The sequence below is a fragment of the Perca fluviatilis genome, chromosome 9, assembly GCF_010015445.1.
Source record: "Perca fluviatilis chromosome 9, GENO_Pfluv_1.0, whole genome shotgun sequence".
NCBI classification, from domain to species: Eukaryota; Metazoa; Chordata; class Actinopteri; order Perciformes; family Percidae; genus Perca; species Perca fluviatilis.
Window position 1 is genome coordinate 7,761,348 of NC_053120.1, and position 18,978 is coordinate 7,780,325.

Below are 18,978 nucleotides of genomic sequence, written 5' to 3' on the forward strand. Positions count from 1 at the left end.
ACAAACCGAGCCCTAAACACCACCAAACATTCCTATCACACACATTTGGTTTGCACATAAAAGAAGAGTTACATGCTTGAAAACTACTTCCAACATATTCCCACCACAGTGTCTCCACACGCTGAACTGGCCGTGCATCGAGCACACAGACACACAGACAGTGTCACACCTGCGGATGATGACGGCGGAGGTCTTGGCAAATACAAAGTGTGTTTTTATTCGAGTTCCACAGTTTACAGCCTCGCTGCCCGAGGCACGACAGTTTAATTTGACTATAATAAGATCAGCACGACAGATTGGTTTCCCTGCATTGGGCGAGACGCTTGACTTTTATTACAACAGGCATCACTTGGAGACTAATATTGTAAACGTTTAGCTGTGGTGGTGGCCTGCGCTGGCCACACATGTATATAAACTCCCAGCTTAGATTACTGAGCCAGAGCAGATATTGCTATACCAGTGGCACGGAGATGTAGGAAAGAGTTAGCATGGGAAGATCAAAATCCCAGGTGTATGTGTGTATGTCTGTGTGTGTGTGTGTGTCTGTGTGTGTGTCTGTGTGTGTGTGTCTGTGTCTGTGTCTGTGTGTGCGTGTAATCGTCGTTCCTGTCAAAATGACTGGCCGGTCAAGGGAAAGTGTGAATACTGCCCTGGCCAGTGTTTGTGTATCTATGGCTTTTCCCCCGCTGTCATTATGTGCATAATTTGGGGAAGGAATGCTTGAGGGAACAGTTAGGAATGTCAGGGGACCCTCAAGCTTTGCCGCTAAGCTCCGGCTACATCCTGACACCCCGAATATGACGAGGCCACCTACAGCAGAGAGAGAGAGAAATCCAAACACGGTGGAGAGGCAAATTTGTACGCAGACACAAATGACGTTCACACAAAAAAAAAAAAAAAAAAACACCCACTCTTCCGTGTGTCATCTCTTGCTAAACTCTGTAATCGTTTAGTGTGTGTGTGTGTGTGTGTGTGTGTGTGTGTGTGTGTGTGTGTGTGTGTGTGTGTGTGTGTGTGTGTGTGTGTGTGTGTGTGTGTGTGTGTGTGTGTGGAAAGCAGAGAAAAGTAAAGAAAACAGCAGAGTGTTTTCTTTGGAGTTTGCCTACATTGCACACACAGACGGAGGAGAGCAGAGATTATCTCCTGACTAATCGTGTTCTGTTCTCTGTGAGATGGCACTTATCATCAATCCCCCACCTCCCACTCACCCCCTTCCCTCGTCGTCGTCATCTTCATTACCACCATCCTACACGGATGTCAAATCACACATCCACATACGTAGGGATGCAAACATATGCTCAAACGGCTGCACACGCGCACAAATATCACTCATATCTCAGGGTCACTTACTGCAGCTTAAGCATGTCTGCGATGCGCCATCCGCTAAGAGGGCACTTTCAGAAGTGATTTACATGCCTGAGAGGGGCGCCCGCCACAATTTCATCCTAAAGAAAACAGCTGTGAGATGTTTTGGACTTCAAAATGTTTTTTCTGCTCATCCCTGACTCAGCATCATGGTTTACTTTACAAAACCGATATCTAAAGCTGAAATGATCGGTTGATCAGGCCAATTAACAGAACAGTTAATAACAAAAATACATGAATTCCTTTAATAATGTATCAGGCAACCATGGCAAAAAATATTTGGTTTCAGCCTCTCAAATGTGAGGTTTTGCGGTTTTTCTGAATATCTTTTGGGTTTTGGGCTGTTCTAACAAGCAATTTGACAACACTCTGGGAACTTGTAATTGGTATTATTGGGCCCTATATTCTGGCATTTTATAGACTAAACATTAACTTGTGAATCATTTTGTTAAGATTTAGTACCCAACCAATATAAAAGCGGGGTAGTATTTGACAATAGTTTATCACAGATATATCAGCACAAAATAAATTGCAGTACAGAAACGCAACAAATATTTGAGGTAGTTAACGAAATAATCTCACCATTAGTAGCTTTAGAGCCCTTCTCATCCAATGCTCCAGGACAGCTACCAAAATGTCAAAGACCAATGTGAAGAATTAATTTTCAGCCTCAATGTTTGAGTTAATTTAGAGACCATCACAAAGTTTATCCACTAAAGAGCTACCTTCAAAAAAAATAAATAAATAAATAAAAATCAGATTTTTTTCCAAAACTTGAATCCAAAAAGGACTCAAATATAAATATGGTATCGGTCTCAAAAATCTAGTATCTGTTGGGCACGTTTACTATTACTTTAATTATTTGAAAAAATAATCAAGAGATGACTTGTTCAGTTTCTCTATGTTAAATGATTACGCCATCATTGGCTGATTTATGTGATAATGATGATGAAACCAGGTTGGATTCAAACAAAAACAAATAGGGGAATCTGTCTGCAGGATGAGCTCAGGGAGGCCCAGAGGTTACAAGCTTTTAAGTCAACAGTTGGAGGTTGGCGGCCTCTTGACAGTTCAGTGCTCGTCTGCCTCACATGTCCGTCAGCCTCGCCCTGTCTGTCCGTCCACCTAACCTGCCCTGCCAGACGCCAGTGCTGATGATTGATGGTACCATGGAAAACTGAAAACCATTCTTCCCAGTGACAAGAGCAGGAGCCATTTATCACACTTTGCAACTTCTCACACTGCCAAAGACGTTTCTCATAACTGCTGCGGATACCTGCTCTAATGATAATAATAATAATAATAATAATAATAATAATAATAATAATAATGAGGCGTACTCATGATTTTAACTGCAATCCTACAGCAGCCTGAGGGCGAGAAGTGATACTCTTGTAGACACTTTTTTACAACTTCGAAAGATCCTGATATACTTTAAACTAAGAAAATTTAAAATTTCCCTCCGTCCCTAAGATGGAAAAAGTAAGAGGCAAAACGGCCGAGGCAGGACGGCAGAAAGAAACAAGTGCTGATAGTTTGATTAATGATCACTTTTTCTATTACACACACACACACACACACACACACACACACACACACACACACACACACACACACACACACACACACACACACACACACACGGCAGGAAACTGCTGGACAGAAGGTGCCGGTAAACGGGCCATGTGTGTGACCACACACTCCCCTCCTGATTCATACATGCACACACTCAAAGACATCGATCAACAACGCTGCCTTAAAGAAAGGCATGATGTCTCATTTTGATACTTTAATTTACTTTTTAAAAACAGTTATGTAAATCTTACTTTAGTACCTATAACAACTATATGGCCAAAAGTATTTAGACATCACTAGCTATTTACAGTACTTTTGTGTACGGTCTGTTTTTAGTTCCACTTAAAAAGAAATATATATTTTAACATGACAATATCTGATACCTGCTCAAATGATAATAACAAGGAGGCGTAATCATGATTTTAACTGCAATCCTACAGCAGCCTGAGGGCGAGAAGTGATACTCTTGTAGACACTTTTTTACAACTTGACAATGACAATATCGCCGTGCACAAAGCAAGCTCTATAAAGAAATGGTTTAGCCACGTTGGTTTGAAAGTATAGTTGTTTTTATCATTTAAAAAGTAAAATTGAAATTTTATCAACTACCTAAAAAGCTGTCACATGTCTCCGAAGGTCATTTCAGGTCTTTGAGTCAAAACAAGAGTACATCTCCTACACCGCTCACTGTCTATGAATAGTCCACTTAGCAGCTGTGATCGCTGTTTTTTGTACCTGAACATCCCGCTCTATTTCGGAGAATAAAGGCCCGTTTGTCTGGCTGACAGCACACAAGGTAAGAGTGAGTGGCCCAACCCTTCATAAAAAAAAAGGTATGACAGCCTGATTTAAAGCTTCAATTAAAAAATACAGTACAAAGGCAAAGGCAACAGCCTGCGCACACACACACACAAAGAAGCTAGAGATAAAAAATAAATTCCACAATGTACAATAACACCTCCATTAAGTTAACGAAAGACTAAAACAATTACACTCATGTAGATTAGCATCTGATGTCGTAACTCATCTTTGCCCTCGATTCAAACTCTACCTCTCCTCTTCTTGCTTTTGTTCCCCTGATCATCATCTCATGATGTGATCCAAACAAGTGAGATCATAGCTCATTACAGCAGGCTTTTGTAAATGGATTGCAATCCTCATATTACCCAACAGAAACACGTTTGAATGCGGAGAACGTGGAACGCACCCACGCGCACTCTTAACCAAAACAATATAGGGGCCAGTGCCTTTTGGAACGATTACAGATTATGACACTCTTAAAAGGGAATTTACAGGTTGTGAAATAACAATTATGCCACCCATTTTCGGGGGCCCTGACTTTCATCCCTAATTGGAGATTAACACCATTGTTTTCTTTTCGAAACAGTTAGAAACAATAGCTAGCCCGGGATCTGACTGCGGGCCACGCTGTGAAGAAAAACTCTGAATTACACAAACATGCCATTAGCAGGGGAAGTGTTGGTGTGTGTGTGTGTGTGTGTGTGTGTGTGTGTGTGTGTGTGTGTGTGTGTGTGTGTGTGTGTGTGTGTGTGTGTGTGTGTGTGTGTGCACACAGCAGAGAGTGGGCAGCAGCAGTCAGGACTTGTGTTCACGCATTAGCAACCGTGTTTACTGTGAGTAATGAGCTTATGTCACTTATGGAAGTGTGGGTGTTTGGGGATACAGTGTAATTAAGAGGCTGCACTGATGATGGAGGAAGGATATATTATGGACTGATTTTCTTCATAAGATAACAATAAAGTCTAGGTGCAGTTTGGCAGCCACCTCTTGATACAAACAAGTGAAAACAGACTTTAAAAAGATGCCCAGATCTCTTCATGCATCAACACTAAGCCTTTCTGCTTGTGTGTGTGTATACAGTCAGTGAGTCTGCTCACAAAAATCCCTTTGTACACATGATATAATGTCTATGTAAACAGCACTATGTATGCACACTAGAGAAAAATACCAATACTGCCAAATCTGTGTGTCAACTAAGCTGTCTCTATGTTCATTGTATAAACTCATTTGAACCTTATTTTCACACAGGTATTTCTGTCACAGGTGTGATTTACCCTCCCTTTTCTGGAAGAACGAGGAGCGACGCTAACTGATGCTAAACTAAAATAAATACCGCATGCATGAAGCTTATACGCAACACAAACTGTAGATATGTTACCTTTGGGTGCAGTTGCCTCAAAACTACCGCTGCAGCTGAAGCATAAGAGGCCATCGGTGAAGCCACAACGTCAATAACAAAACCAAACCCTACAGTGACTGGCTATATTAAGTACTGTAGAGAATATCTAAATCATCCAAAACGATGGAAATAAACTAAAATATCATGGAAACATTTTTGAAACGATGACAGATGTGCTCATTTTAATATCAAAAGGCAACAAACTGAAGGAGCGGACATATCTGTGATGGATATTTGGTTAAAGTAATCTCGAAGATTTTCATTTAAATAAATGTCTTGTTAAGTCCGTATGTTTTGCCGAACGAGAGCAAAGACCCTACAAGTCTTTTAAGACACAAGTGCTATATGAATTTAAAAAAGAAATGATTATTACTAGCATACATATAACAAGCCTTCATTATAGGCAAGTGTACAGCTACTTTTGAACTTCAAATTTAAATTGCTCATATTATGAGTTTTCCCTTCCCTTTGTGTCATATATCTTTTTTGTGCACGTTATAGGTTTACAAAGTAAAAAAGCCTAAAGTTCACCCCAAAGGGACTTAGCATCTCCAACAGAAAACACTGTTCACCAACTGCTCCAAACAGCTCTATTGTAGTCCAGCCTTTACTTCAGATACGAACATGCGTCACTTTGTAACACACGTTATAATGCTCGCCTAGCTGCTAGCGTGGCACGCCCTCATACTCTGCTTCTGATTAAGCTAGCAGTGCTTACTTAGTTACTGCGCATGTGCGACTCCAAACAAAGATGGTACAGAAGTGAGAGGTCTCACGCTGTAGCTAAAACAGAGAGCTCAACACACCGGGTGAAAAGAGGAGCTGCAGCAATGTGCAGTACAACAAAAATATGGTGTTTTTTGAAAATTAAACCACATAAACCTATTCTGATATAACCTCTAAATACAATTATGAACCTGAAAATGAGCATAATATGAGCACTTTTAAAAAAAAAAAAAAAAGCAGGAAAACCAAACTGCAATGCGTGTTGTGAAGCATCCTAATAACATAACAATGTTTGCGAACAACTTAATTTCGTAAGTTACTGTAAGTGAACAATTAGTTTAACATTAACTTCAAATCACAAGTTCTAATTTAACTGGGCATTAAGTCAATGATGAAAGAAAAGTTAACTTAATTAAATTAATTGTACAGTGTTAAGTGTGGTCATTACATATTTAGTTGTGGTCATTACATATTTAGTTGTCGGCAGTGGTGAAATGGAACTAAGTACATTTACTCAAGTACTGTACTTAAGTACAAACCTGAGGTACTTGTACTGTACTTGAGTCTTTTCATGTCACTTTCTACTTCGCCACATTTCAGAGAGAAATATTGGACTTTTTACTCCACTACATTCATCTGACAGTTTCAGTTAGTAACTTTACAAATTAAGATTTCTAAAATGTGAGGGTTTTTTTCTGCATTGAGTACTTTTACTTTGAATACTTTAAGAACATTTTCCTGATTACTCTCACATACTTTCACTAAGGAACATTTGAATGCAGGACTTTTACTTGTAACAGATTATTTTTTTTACAGTGTGGTATTAGTACTTTTACTTAAGTAAAAGGATCTGAATAATTTGTCTACCACTGGCTGTCGGTCGGTTACATCTTTTCAACAAATCGTCTGGTTCTCTGAGTCTAAAAGTTTCCAGTTCAGGACAGGGTGTTGCTAATTGCAGTGATTCCAACTTCACTTTTGTCAATTTTCTCCATAAGGATTGTTTTGAAATACAGATGGAGATATTTATAGATATAATGTAATAATGAGCTAAATACCAAAAACAAAGTAAGACTCTAATTACAGGTTAGGTCTAATTACCAAAAAAGTCTTTTTCATGCAGCTCAAAGTCAGATTACTTGGAAGTAGTTGATGAAGAATCCCTTAAGATGTGACATGCCCTGTTTAGTGATCACACAACCAGCAGATCTCCAGATAAATCATTACAGAACATCCAGTACGACGCTACGAAGCTGATTATAATTGCCAACTGTCTCCCTGGAGGCCATAGCAACAGGAAGATTGATGAGTTTGATAAATATTTAGTGTAATCCCTAGTTACAGTCTTCTCACCTTGGCTCTCCCATCTTACCAACTACACCAAACTAATTAAGCACCCGATCCCAGCTTTGTGTGTTTATTGTGGCAAGTTGTGGTACTGACAAACACGCTACGGGCTACTGTCAGTCACTCACTCACCACAGAGGTAAAAATGGAATGAAGGACATGCAAGGAGGAGGAAGAAAGTTAGAAGGGGAGAGACAGGGGAGGATCACTGAATCACTGTGCTAATCTTTTTATTTCTTTACAAAAGGCTTCATAGTTTAACAAATAATATTTACATTTATACTAAGATATAATCTAACGAATCAAATTGTTTTAGCATATGCACTAAGAGTGAAACACGTTCTTGATGTGCGTGCGTGCGTGTTAGTGTGTGCGTTAGTGTGTGCTTGTGAGTTCTGAAATGCACTTCAAATCAGCCCTTTCCCTTTGATTTGCCTTTGTAACTTTTGTTTAGGTACAGTGTAACATGCATTGAATTGATGTCAGTTGCATTGGTTCATGGGTATTCTGTGTTGCGATTGTGCAATTATTTTTTAAACATATCCAATATATTTCTAATATATTTCTCTTGTGTTGTGAAATGTAAAAAACTAACAAAAAAGGCTACATCAAATTCTTCCAAGGGACACCCATGAGGGGGTCCCCAGTATATTCTCTATCTCGCAAAGGGCCCTTGGCTGAAAAACCATTGAGAACCGGATAAGGAAAATAAAATGCAACCAAAGTTTTGTCAGCGGCACCGTTTCACCAGTTTTGAGCTCTTCCCAGTCTAACTTTCCAATCTTTTCTCCCTCTTGTTTTCTTGAATTCGCTCTACTTTTTACGCATTTGATTGAAAAAGTTGAAAAGTAGGCACTAACTTAAGAGCTGCAACCCTGAACCAGCTACTTAAAGAAGAGCTGTAATGTGACAGACTGACCTGCAGAGGGTCTCATCCAGACCTGGCTTCTAGCATTAATTCAAACAAAGATAAACCATCGTAGAGCTGAAACTATTGTTTTCACTATCAATTCATCTGCCGAGAACCTTTTTTGAAAAAGAAACCATAAGAAAGAAAAATGTTGTTATTTCAGAAGCTGGGAGCAAAGATGTTTGGCATTTTTTGGGTGAAAAATAATGAAAAATAATCGATTATTCAAATTGCCGCAGATTGATTTTCTGTCAATCGACGGTTTAATTAATCAGCTAATCATTTAAACTCTAAAGAGGTTTTTATATCAAGTAGAGTAAGGATAGTTTTTCTTAGCAATGAATCTGTGAGTTACTTTTAAAATGATCAACTATTATAACATGGGTCTATAAAATGAATTAATGAAAAAAATGAAATGTTCATTGCAAGTTCCTGGAGCCCAAGGGGACGTTTTTAAATATTGTTCTGCCCGACCAACAGTCCCAATGCTAAACTATTCAGTTTACTGTCACATAAAACAGCCAACCCTAGCACGGAGGATCTGAAACCAGAAAATAAAAACACAAAAGTTGAATTTATTGATTATCACTATTATTTATTATTCCTTTAAACTTGTAAAGCAGTTCTAATTTTTCAAAACCAAAATTACTTTTGATAAAGATACATCCTTTAGATTTAAACTTACAATCATATGAAAGAGAAAAGCAGCAAATCCGGTGATGTGAGAAGCTGGAATCACTGAATATTTAGCATGTCTGCTTGATCAATGACTTAATATATTATCAACACTGTTGTTGTGATTGACTTATCCATTCATCTTTAAAGCACTTTAGATTCAAATACCTGGATTACTTGAGTTCATTTTTCTAGTAACTATATTATTAATGATAATATATGCAGTCTATTTTGGTTTTATAAAGATGAAATCTTTGAAAATGGATGACTTGTAATGAAGGTATATATATATATATATATATATATATACATATATACAGCCAGAGTACATTTTCAGTCCCCAGACCTGACAGGGACTGCTGCTGTTGTTTAATACCTAGGGGAGTTGTTCACAGTGGCTCACTGCTGCCATCTATGAATCACAGGTGAAACTGCATCTGTCTGCATTGTTTATCTTGGCTTCTGTATGTCACACGAACAAGACCGTCAATCTGGAATATTTGGGGTTTGATTTAAGATACAGACTTAGATGCAATCATATTTAGCTTTGTGATACTATTTATTGACTCAGTGTATTTACTTAACAAACCTCAAAAAGACCCCCCCCCCACACACACACACACTTACTTCTCCTTTCCCAAACTGCATGTTTCCATGTGTTACAACTTCGCTGGAAAACAGAAAAAGAACTGACTCATGAGTGGAGCAACGAATCTGACCCACAAAGATCAACCACAAAACATTCCCTGACTCTGAACGAGGAAAGTTTAGACTTGTTTCTCTTGGCACAAAAGAGGCTATTCTTAAGCTAAAGTTCACTTTCGATCCAGGTCAGGCAGGCTGCCTCGTGTGAAGGCCTAACCTTTCAAAAACAGGGACCGGCCTGCTCAGGGAGCTATTCTAGACCGCCGACAACCAGGCCACCAACACAACACGGTCCCGTTTGTGCTCATTCAATAGGCGGGACGCATGAGAAAATGTGGGCTCAGAGATTATACTGCATCTCCATTTTGGCCAAAACCACCAGGATTCTGATCCTGGCAATTTTAAAACAATGGAAAACATGGCACCTTAAATACACACAAACCGTACACATGCAGCTAATGAGTCCTAAGAGACAGAAATCACATACTTCAGTGGGGAATGCGCTAATTTCGTTCCAGGCAAGTCTTTATGAGATACACACAACCGCAGCAAGCGTGCCGTTGAGGGCTGATTGGACGGGAATAATATAAACACCAATCAGAGAGTGAGTAAACCCGGCCAATGGGCTGTTACAGAGACGAGACCGCTCATCATTCACTGAGGAGTTTGACGCTGTCCTGCGAAAACCAGGTTTCTCCGAAACTTTTTATGAACTAAGGAAAACTCTTGTTTGTATCAATGAACTTTTTGAGATAATCTGAAAGGATTATAGCCCAAAGAAGCAGGAGAATGACCACTGTCGCCTATGAAAACAATTCCTCTCAAATATTTCAGAATTAGGACAAGCAGTGTTATTTTGAGTTTTGTAACAATGTTTTTGTTTCACTACTACTAAAACGTCTTTTTTATGACGAAGTTGGAGAATTGGTATTTACAAAATGATTATCACTTTCACACATCTGTCAAAAAACAAACCCTGTTTGAGATAGATTTTTTTTTAAATAGTCTAACAGGCTTATTAGGGAGGGCTAGCTTATTCTGCATCTCATGGCCTTCATCACTTTTGGGGGAATTTTCTGATGTAAACTAATTCCTGCAAACTGTCTGCTTTTCATCAACTAACAAAAACCATGTTGTTTTAAGCTTTGCGACAATTCGTTCTTGAGATAATAAGGGTAAGGGTCCTTAAAGGTTGTTTAGCCTGAGCAGCAGGGGATTTGTTGTTAACATTTTTGAAAATATGTGTGATTTGATGATAAACTACAGAGATATCTTCTTTTAAGAAGAAAGAATATGAGACATGCAGAGCCTGTACAAGCAACAGAAATCACTGCAGACTCTCAGCATCCCCTCTTGTCTGAATACGAACCTCTGCCATCAGGAAAAAAGACTGGGTGTGCCAAAGTGCAAATTGAACCGCTTGAAGCCATCGTTTATTCTAGCCTCCATCAAGCTGCTGAACTCTATTGATAAATCTTAGTGCAAAAGAAGAGCACTGCGCATTAAGTACACAGGCACTTTTAGCTGCCGTGATGTAAATTCCAAATGTCTTATGTTTTCATGTTATTGTGATGATATTTTTTTTTGAAGCACTGTGCCCGATAAAAAGTTTACTCTAGCTTTGAGACAATGCAGTTTTGATGTAATCTGAGGGGTTTTAAATGGTTTTATTAGTGTAACAAATAGGAGAATTGGCATTTGCAGAACTATCCTCGCTGTCCTGTGAAATCCATGTTTCCCAAAATGTCAACTTTTCAACGACTAGGCTTTGTGACAAAACCTAGTCCTTGAGATAATCCAAGGGGTCTTTAAAAAGCTTTTATAAACCTAACAATGTTAACTTTTCATGACCTAAGAAGAACAGTCTTTCTGACAATGCTTTTCTTACATAATCCAAATATATTTTTTTTAAATTAGTTGTATTGGCCTAAGAATGAGGCAAGTCTTCAGATGTATTGTTGTTGTCCTTTTCAATTATCAATACATTTTTTACTTTATTCAATAGAGTTTAATTAGCCTCAGAAGAATAATCTCAAGCCATAAAGGAGCATTTAATACTTCAGTTTATCTGAAAACAAAAATCACCAAATTGGAAACACATGGTTTTCACTGGAAAGCAAAGTTCAGCTTTTTTGGAGCAGAATTGGCAAGTGTTGGGTGTAAAAATGCACCCTCAACAGTTAGAGGGCTAATAAGGCCGGACATTGTGCGTCTAAACACACTACAACATCCACAACCCACACAACATACACTACTGGATGACACAAAGGGAAGCAAAACAATCAGTAACAACTTACAAGAATTGCATAACATGCCCACAAACTGTAGTAAGTAGTGGTATTACTGCCCGAGTATTAGAGTAAACTGCTGGCAGACTGCACAATAGCCATTTCAGGCCTATAAACACATCAACACACGGAGCAAACAGTGCAGAGCTTTGTGGGGAAACAGGCGTGTTAAATCCTGTGTGTGTCTCTGGCGTGGGAGCTTCTGCAAACCCGGATGGGGGAGAGACCAAAGGGTAGCAGAGAGAGAAAGAGCTGTAAGAAGATAATAGGATGATGACAAGTCCTTCGGAGGAGGAATTCGGATATGGATAACGAAGGATATAGATGAAGGAAGTCTGTCTCCTGGATGCAATCTGCACTTTTGTCTTCAGAAGCCATCAAACACAATGAAGTGGAAATTAGTGCTGCTTCATTATAGATATATACCCTCTCACCTCCCAAAACTCATCCCCCCTACCCCCTCTCCTCCTCGTCATGAGCGAGGTGTGTTAATAATTCAGCCCGTCTCCCTGTGTGTCTGCTGCGACAGCTGCAGGTGGGAGTTCTCGCACGGAGAGAGGGACGTTGAGGGGGTTTTGTTCACGGCTTTCCTGTGAAGCGCTTCAGCGGGAGAACACAATGGGGTTGTGTTGAACCCTCAGATGCACAACAGATTACTGGGAGCAGCATGTAAGCACTTCCCCATTTCAGGTTCGTTGTTCATGCATATTTCACGAGTCCAGTTTCCAAAATATTCAATTGTTATTGATGCATAATTCATTAATTATGGCAACAATTTTATTTTTTTAAGATTAGTCTGTCTTTTTCTATTCAGTCCCTCCAGAAAAACGGGATTATGCGATCGCATAATTCAACGCATAATCAGCCAAAGTCCACATATTTATGCGGGGGCCGCATTTTTTCAAATATGCTGCACTTTCGCCGCATAAATTGCCGATTTCCGCGCAAAATATGCGGGGCTTGCATGATTTCATAATCCCCGCATTTTGAAAAATGTTGCGTTTACTTCACACAAGAGCAGCCATTTTCCCGTTGCCATGGGAACGTTACGAAGTGACGTAATTACGCAACGTGAACATCATTGAAAAGCAGGGTGTTGGGGGAAATCACTTTTCCATCAAACCGCAGTTTTTGCAAGTTCCCGCAATTTCATCGCATAAAATTGCATAAATATCCCGCATATTCCATCGCATTTAGAAAACGTGCCGCATAATCAAGGATTTTTGCCCGCAACAATCACAAAAAAACTTTTTTCTGGAAGGACTGTCTATTTGGTTTAACCTATTAAACAGTCAAAACAAAGACTTTAAATTCGTTCATAGGTTTGTGGTGTTTCTTGGGGCCGGGACACACCAGGCCGATTATCGGCTGTGGGACAGTCTGGCGAGGTCAGTGACTCAAATCTGTTCGGTGTGTCCCGTGCCGTCGTCCGTCTGGGGGGCTGTCGGCGTTCATTTTGGCCGACCTGACATCTCTCAAAATCTGACGAAAATCTTTTAAACTGACCTTTGTTGAGCTGAAATGAAGACAGATTCAGCAACTGCACGGCCTATTTCTCACTTAAAATGTTCTCAGAAACACGTTTCAGTGAACTATTTTAGTACAATATGAGATCGTATTCTGAACGGCCGCCATGACAGTCTGGCTTTCAATTTCCGGAGAAAACAAACCCATGTGACGCGTTCGTCCAATCAGCTGCCGGTTTTCATTTCTTGGGCAACAATACAGATTAGCGCCGCCTGCTGCTATGGAGATGTATTACGTCTCGTCTCCTCTCGTCTTTTTGGTCTGTTCTGTGGCACTTTTTTGGACCTCGGGGACGCGACTGATCATATCGACGGGGTTTTCTGTCAACGGTCGGCCGTCTGCTATATGTGTCCCAGCCATTATATTGGAGCACTTCCTGCTACAAGCTAAGAATAAACTATATAAAGCAAAGCACATTCAATTCTCCAATTTGGAGAACCTGACACAAAATGAGTTTGACCAGTCTATTCTCTTTTGGTCTTTGAAGCCCACAAACTACACACATAACCTGCACTGCCACGAGTCCCAACTAACCCTCATAAACTGTCCCTCCTGAACGTTTCTGACCAAAGCAACAAGACAAGTTCTGGATGAAGCCATGGCTGTGGTTGGTTTGTACACATTGCAGAGCAAACTGGGACCCACAAACTTTTCTATAAAAAAGGTAAACTTGCTGCTTCCTACATGCTATTTAGCACTGCTTAACATAATGGTTATTTTTAGGTATTAGATAAGAAATGGCTCAGCTTTATAAAATGGTCAACAGGTCATCAGAATCATAGTTGAAGTTGAATAGCCTGGAGACAAGCGCTGCCTGAGAGGAGAGGTTCTAGGAGGACATAGTTCTCCCTGCTGTAGATAAAGGTTAGCTTATGGATATGGATGTGGATGCGTGGCTTGGCTCTAGGGATGACAATGTCAGTTGGTTGATCGGCCAAAACACAACTTTGGCTCAGAAGGATTGGACGGATTGCCCGACTTTCCCTGTAGCGCCACCTTAAGGTCGAAAGTTTCTGTTTTTTTTTTATTAAATGTTTCAACAACATTCAGATGGATTGGTACAGATATCCGTTGTGCCCAGAGGATGAAGCCAAGTGACTTGGGTGGTCCTCTGTCTGAGAACAGCAGATCAGAACCTTACTTTGTCCAATACTTTGGTTAATGGCCAAATATTAACTAAACTTATGACTAGGGCTGGGCGATATCGATATAAACAAATATATCGATATATTTTTAAATGAGATATGGAATTAGACCATATCGCATATATCGATATAGTTCAAATGTGATCCTTGCTCCCATAGATATGTCGCCGTGAGGTTCTAAACATACGTCAAAACCCGCCGCCATCTTGGAACAGGGGTCCGAAGCATTCAGATCAACGCTAAAGATGCCGGACTTTTGTACTGCTTAATTATGTTCGATAGAGGAAATGAAAAGAACAAACAGCATGGATAACATTTAACAGGTGACAATGTGTTTTATGTTTATATATGCCGCTCGACCAGCAATCTGAGCTCCGGTAGCGGAGCGAGGAGAGCCGCGTGGCGACGCAAGCGTCTCTTCCCCCGGGCAAAAACACAGCTTCGTCTCGCTGCTGCGGTCCCCGCTGATCCAGATCGGACCAGCCAAAGACAGAGTTGTGACCGGTAGGATCTTACGTAGTCAATACGAACTGTATGTCGATATCGGCGCGGAAGTTCCACTAAGTTTGCCGGGCGAGCGGCGGACGGAAAGAAGCTACAGCGGGGCAGCGACCGTCTGCGGCTGCAGGATCTGGAGCTCAGTGCCCGTTAAAATTACATGTAACGCTTAAATACATACAGAAATAAATAGTGGAGGAATGAGCCTGGACATTTCAGTCTGTTTAAACTTCACCTTGAAGCAGAAACTCTTAGTTCAGAAGGGTGAAGTTTCGTTTGAACTCAGATCTGTGAACCGATCATAATAAATTTCTTTGTTTTGTTGTCGATAGTTCATCTTTTAGTTTACTTAAGTGGAAGCAGTATCAAGTGGAAGAATGGGACTATAACCTAGGCTTACAGGCATGAGGCATTACATTGAACAAAGTAGATTATATTAATATCAAAAGCTTAATTGACCTTTGGACAGATCACAAATAGCCTATGGAGCTTTGATTTCAAAAAGTTACTCCTGTTATACAGTATTTAGGTTTACATTTTATTGTTATTTGAACAGCTGAGCATTTAATCATGAACCAGGTGAAGAAACCGGTTTATTATTTATTTGATTTTGCAACTGTTTCTATGAAACTACTTGTGACATGTCATATTTGATTTGGGCTTTGACTGAACATTTGCTCTCACTTCGCGGAAAAAATATCGCGATATATATCGTATATCGATATTCAGCCAAAATATATCGGGATATGACTTTTGGTCCATATCGCCCAGCCCTACTTATGACATTCTCTTCATCCTCAGCTTCATTTTGTTTAGTAAATGTTGGCATGCTAAGTAAAATGGTGAACATTATCTGCTCAACATGTAACTAAGTTAAAATGCGGACATTCGCATTTCGCTGAAAACACCACCAGTACAGCCGATGGCGTGGCTGTAGACTCTTCCTCTCTTCCTTTGCAAACAGTGAAGAAGTTCACCGTTTGTACAATTAATCTTGAGGGCTTTTAAGTGCACAGTCAGTCACTTTTCAAATGATGCTAATTGGTTACAATCCATCCCCACAGCTTATACTAGTTGAGTTAGTGCTAAGCACACTATATAATAAACAATCCACCAATAACTTGTAACTGAAATACTGTTTTAAGTTTTACTTTTGGCCCTCTTTCCTGTGGCTTATCATAACATATTTGGAATATCCCTTTAGGGAAAGCCGCCTGAGCACGAAGATCAAACTGATCAACTCTTCTGCTATTACAGTCACACAAAACAGACATAATATCCCTTCTGTTTTGTCCGTGTGCTGGTCTTTTGATACTGCAGATGGCTGCCTTTCTGACCCTCCAGTGTCCGTCCACTATTCCCTGTCCACCTCCGCCCCAGCAGCATTAGAAAATAACCTTCACTCTGTTCTCAGTGATGACTCTACAGCGGAAACCAGCACCCACACAGACAGCTCATTTTAAACCAATACTACAACTCAAATAATTCAGAAGGGATTCCCTGTAAGACGGCGGCAGCGGGGAAAGGGCTGATGGGATGGAAGGGAGAGATGCTGAGTAGCCGGTGTGAGTGATCTTTTCCTCTGTGGTGAGACGGACTGGAAATTGCTCCACACCACTGCCGCCAGATATCCAGCCGGCTCAGCTGTTCAGAGTGGGCAGCATGAGGTGAGGAGCTATCAGAGACTGGTTTATTGGTGTGGAAACAAATAAACAGAGGAGAACCTCGTACAGGGATTTATCTGTCACTCAGAGAGTGTGTGTGTGTGTGTGTGTGTGTGTGTGTGTGTGTGTGTGTGTGTGTGTGTGTGTGTGTGTGTGTGTGTGTGTGTGTGTGTGGCCTGACTCAGGAGGATCTTTCATGTGGGAGGTGGGAGCAGAGTCAAGGATGTGGAGAGAGAAGTCATCGCTTGCCCTTCGCATTAATTCTCCCACTCTCTTCTTTTTACTTTCCGTCTGTCTTCCTTCCGTCTTTCCTCTTTCTTCAATCTTGGGCCCACTTTCATGCCATTAGAGCATCAGCAAACAGTTATCTTTCTCAGTGAATAATCAATTTCTTTTCCCTAATAAATGACTAATCCTTTAGAGCCTATAGAAATGAGAACAAAGTTATTGTGAACCTAACATCTCAAATAGTATTTCAAATTGTTTATACTAACACTGTATCAAATTCATTTTTAGCCTTTTTTAGCACATAGTTATTATACTTCTATATGATTAAGTCACAGAGCTCTCTTGTGCTGCAACTAGGAACTATTTTCATTATTGACTGATATGCAGATTACTTTTTCGATCAATAATTTGGTCTAAAACAATATAAGAGCATAGTAAACGCCTCAGGGACGTCATCAACTATCTTCTTCTGTCCAACCAAAAGTCCAAAACCCAAAGTTATTACAGGAGAATTCCGGTCAATTCAACCCGTAAGCTCTGTTGTCCGTAAATTTGGGGTGCTGTCAGTAGCGAGAACAATCGGTGTTGCCTACACCGTGTTGTCCTCCTGCTACAGTTTGCACCCAGGAGGCTGAAACGGGGCAAGTTTTAAACATGCTTTTATTCTCTTAACATGTTCGAAATGTCATTACAAGTGCCTAACCATGTGAAGGGATTCCTGAACCAACCAACTGAAATCAGGATATGTTTTGCGTTTGTCCTTTATAACTGAAAAAAGGGATTAAACGATTATAGAATCTATAATACATAGAGTACATTTTCTGTTAATTTACAAATTAATTAGTTAATTTGTCAATTTAGCAAAGTGTATACTACACCCCAAGATGTAATGGCTGACACGGCTCTTCCGGTTTTACTCAGGGATTCAAAGACTGGGGTCAATCTAAACTGAACTAAATGATGAAATGGTACCAATTTCCTATTGAAAAGCAGTGTCATGTTCACATTACAAATGGCCTTATTATATATGATCTGAGTAAGCCTTTGGCTCTGAATCCCACCCAAACCAGGAGGATCAGTGCTGCCTGGAGACTGTGTGTCAGATCCCGGTGTGGAGGAGCAGGAGGAGGGGGGTTGGTCGGCGCCGAGGGATCTCCTGGGATCACCGCGGAGCTCCGAGACAAAAGGGACATTGTGGCACAAACTGACCCATCCAAGAAAACATAACTTCCTGTCCCATCAGCTCCAGCGTCCTCGGCACATGAGCTGCTCACTTCCCAGAACTAAGAGTCCCTTTTTTTAAACATCATCTGCTGTTAACCAATCACAGCAGCAGTCAGTCAGTACTTACCATATGCACACACTGGCACTCAAACACAGTGAGCTATATTTGTGGAGGAACTGGCATCCACTACTGTGGGTTTCAAATTGACTTGACAAATAATGAGTTTAATAGACAAGAAGGTCATTACATTTTCTAGATGCAATAGTGAAAACTCACGTCCAGCAAAAGAAGAAAAAAAAATAAAAATAAAAGGTGTTAGAGACTTTAAGTAGCGTGTTTAAGGCAATACATGTATGTTTAAGCCCATTAATTACAAGTCTTGCATTACTGCAGCCAAAGAATAACGGATTTTGGAACAGTTTGCTTTCTTTGCAGCCGCTGGCTAAAACTCATGTTCGTTATGCTATGAATCTAAACTTGAAATGATGTGAAAGCTGCTGGACATACTAGCTAATCAGCCTTAAAGTTTAATAAAAGGGAACTTGAAAAATTAAAAGAAATTGGAGGTGTGGAGTTGAAAAGAAGTGAGCTCAGAAGACCTCTGTAGTCAGCTTTTCATCCCTGTTGAAGGATAGCCACACGACACACCTGAATCTCCGACCAAACTAAGTAAACACTTTGAACCATGTTCCACATGAACCACTCTTCACTTCAGCATCAATTAGATCCACCACACAGCACTTATTTAGAAAGAAAATACATCACTTTCAAAGCTGGTTCGCCTGCTACTTCCTTACAAGCAATGTTACAATTAAAAGGCTATTTTTCCAAACAGCCAGACGCAGTGCTCACTCGACATAAAACGCTATATTACGTCATTTCCAGTGAACTTCACAGAGAACAAGAGGGACAAAAAAGCATCACCAATCTGCTTTAACTGAATATTCTCTGGTCCAGCTC

At 40.2% G+C, this 18,978-nt stretch overlaps 1 protein-coding gene across 1 annotated transcript in view; it reads right to left on the minus strand.

Annotated features, from left to right (window-relative positions):
• The window catches only part of gmds (GDP-mannose 4,6-dehydratase), a 183,266-nt gene that overhangs the window by 144,325 nt on the left and 19,963 nt on the right, over nucleotides 1-18,978 (minus strand). The gene's annotated exons all lie outside the window — the stretch shown is intronic.